The sequence below is a fragment of the Mycteria americana genome, unplaced genomic scaffold (genome assembly GCF_035582795.1).
Source record: "Mycteria americana isolate JAX WOST 10 ecotype Jacksonville Zoo and Gardens unplaced genomic scaffold, USCA_MyAme_1.0 Scaffold_68, whole genome shotgun sequence".
Classification (NCBI taxonomy): Eukaryota; Metazoa; Chordata; class Aves; order Ciconiiformes; family Ciconiidae; genus Mycteria; species Mycteria americana.
The window spans coordinates 328578-331752 of NW_027445653.1; positions in this window are offsets into that span (position 1 = coordinate 328578).

Below are 3175 nucleotides of genomic sequence, written 5' to 3' on the forward strand. Positions count from 1 at the left end.
GCTAAACAAGGTCCTGGCACATGTGAGCCCTGGCAGTGGGACAGAGGGGTCTCGGCAGAGCCAGGCCCCTGTGCCTGCGGCTCTCTCTGAACCTCAGCCCCACAGGTCTCCGGGATGGGAGGGAAGGAGGGCACTGGTAGGAGGGACTGGTCTGGGTGGCTGGGGAGGGCCTGTACCAGCCCTGTGCCCTTGTGCTCTCTCCAGGTACTGCGCGACCGCAGCAGGGTGGAAGAATATGTGTGTCAGAGCCTGCCGTACCTGAAGGACGCTCAGGCCAGCTTGCGAGAGGCGGCCATCAGGTTCATCGGTGAGCCACAGCCCCTGGGGTCCCTCTTCTGGCAGCCTGGCCCCAGTCCCCGCCGCCGCACTGGCAGCAAGGGGCAGCCCTGTGGCTGCCAGAGCCCCGGCTGCCCCGAGGAGGGCCCACCCCGCAGGTGGGCTCGCTGGGAGCCTTGCTCAGTCCCACGGCCCTCGGGTACTGTCCTTCCCTGGGGTCAGCCCCACTGCGGGGGAGGAGGGTGTGTGGCATCGCTGGCAGCCGCAGGGGCCATGCTGCTGGGAGCGTGCTGGGGAGCAGGAGGTCTGACGGGAGCTCTGTGCCTAGGGTTGGCCGCACGGCACCTGAGGAACCTAAGGAGGGAGAAGCTGTGGGATATCTGCAGCGGTGAGTAGGGGCAGTGCTGTGCTGGCCGGGGCTGGTGGGGCAGGGGACAGAGGCTGGGCAGGGTGCTGCCGTGCCTGGCCCTGCTCCAGGAAAAGGCTTCAGGGGCTGGGGAACATGTCAGGGGCACACGGGGCATTCCTGAGCAGCAGCTTCCAGCTGGTCTGTTTGTCTCCCCTGCTCCTCCTGGCCAGGGACAGAGATGGGTGGGGCTGGCATGGTCTGGAGGGGACTCCCGGGGGTCTCTGCAGGCAGGGGGGGTTCACGGCTGCTTTGCTTCCTTCTGTTGCAGCCATCCTGCCCTTGGGGAAAGACCCCGAACTCTCCATCAGCTTCCTGGCAGCTCAGGCCATCTACGTCCTGGCATCTCGGGACCTAACATCAAGATGGAGCCTGCGGTGGCTGTGCTGCTGGCTCGGCTGAGCCTTGGGGAAGTGAAATTGGACCCCTGGAAAAGGGCCGTATTCGAATGATTTTTTTTTTTTTTTTTTAAATAAAGCTGAAACAAAAAGCCCCGTCGCGTGGTGTCCTTCCCATGGGGACGACCCTGCGCGTGCTGAGCAGACAGCGTCATTCCCGGCCTCTGCCGCTGCCTGCAGGACAGCACAGCCGGACCCAGGGTGTCCTTGCACCACAGGCCCAGCTGCCCCGCTAGACCACAGCACCGGAGGGGAGGAGGAGAGAAGCTTTAGCCCACCCTGCCCCTCCGGAAACACCTCGGGGCACGAAAAGGCACCCGCGCTCTGCCAAGCGGGCGAGTCGGCATTAGTCCCAGCATCAAAATCCTAGCCCATGCTTTCAGTGCCCAAAGCCCCTGTTTTGGGGCCAAAATCATCATTTTTGGGGTCCCAGCCTCTCTTTTATGACCCAGAGCCTTTCCTTAGGGCCCAGCGTTTCATTGGAGGGTCTGAACCCTAAAGGCGGAGCTGGTCGCCTGGCAACGTCCACCCAGAAGCCTATGGGGAGTCAGTAGACACGGGACAGCCAATCACCTTTGAGGAGGCAGGGCAAGGCAGGTGATTGACTGTAATCAGACAGCCAATCAGAGGAGCCATCACCTCAGGGAAGGGCGGGCAGTGGTGGGGCAGGGGAGTGACCCCCTGAGGCAGCAAATGAGAGAGAAAGTATCACCTCAGGGGAGGGTGGGTCCCAAACCAGGGCACAGTGGCAGCCCAGGCGGCCAATCAAAGGCCATCACCTCAGGTGCAGGGCGGGCACAGCAGCACAGCAGCCTGACCACCTGGGGGCCAATCAGAGGCAGCATCACCTCAGGGGAGGAGACTGACAGCCCTCCCGACCTATGCCGGCAAAGACCGATGGGAGAAGGCGGCGGGCTCTGCCGGCGGCCAGGCGGAGCTTCAACATGGTGCATGTGGGGCCTGCCCCGAGGCTGAGCAGCCCCCGGCCCAGGCCCAGGGGCCCTCTTCCCCCCTTCCACCCCTCCCCCCTCTCTCTCCTCTCTCCCCTCCCCCTGCCCCAGCCACCCCCATGTTCCTGAACCCCCGTCTGCATGGGAGCTGCCGGCTCACACAGTTCAGTATCCCATGGCCGTGCCACTAGACAGCAGCCATGGGCCACAGGGCTTCTTGCCACCATTGCTGCTGGCATCCAACTGGCAGTGATGAGGATGTGATGGTGAGGGCAGCGGGATGGCGGTGGGGTGTACGAGGATGGGTGGGGGCTGATGCTTGCCATGGGGCTGCCCACCATCACCTCACCCATGTCCCCTGCCCGCCGCCCAAGGGCCCTGCAGCAGCCTGCAGGGTGGTGAGGAGGGGGAGGATGTGGCTGCCATGCAGCGTCTCCTCCCTGAGATGGTGGGTTGAGTAGCGGGGGATGGCGGGGCTGGGGTCCCCCCTTGAAAGCAGGGGAGGTTCCTTTCTTCTCAGTTCCTTTCATCTTTAATTGCATGCTTATGCTGTTCCTTTTTTCCACCTTTTCTTTCTCCCTGCTTGCCCCCAGTTCCATTCTCCATTAAAGGTAATGATGATTTGGCTTTCTGGACAGATCCCAGGGGAGGTAGCTACAGGCTATAAGTGTAGGCTGGTCTATCCCTTCCGAGCTGTAGGCTACAGACTGGATAGACAGGGGCTACAAGTAGAGTTACTGTTACTACAAGTAAGCAGCAGGTCCTCTTAGGAGAAGCCGATATGGAGTCTTTCAAAAGGGCGTTTGTAACTGCTGTGAACTGGGGCCTTGTGACAGTGACGGTAAGGTCATCAGCCTGCAGCTCTGCAGCAGGTAAAACTACCACTGAAAGAGTTTTGATGGCGGATGCTGCTGGGTGCCTTTCATTTTGAGTACTCATTTCATTGAGCTAGAATTATTTCTTTGCAATTAATTGAGGGGGACCTTCTTGCACTGGTCTTATCTTTCTGGAGCCCCTCCTGCCATCCTTTGTCATCCAGAGCTTTCCCCTGTGTTCCTGAGAGGAGCGATGGCCGAAATGGGGAATGAATCCTGTGAGTAATGGCTTCACCAGCCGGCTTGGATTTTGTGAATGCCCAAAGGCAA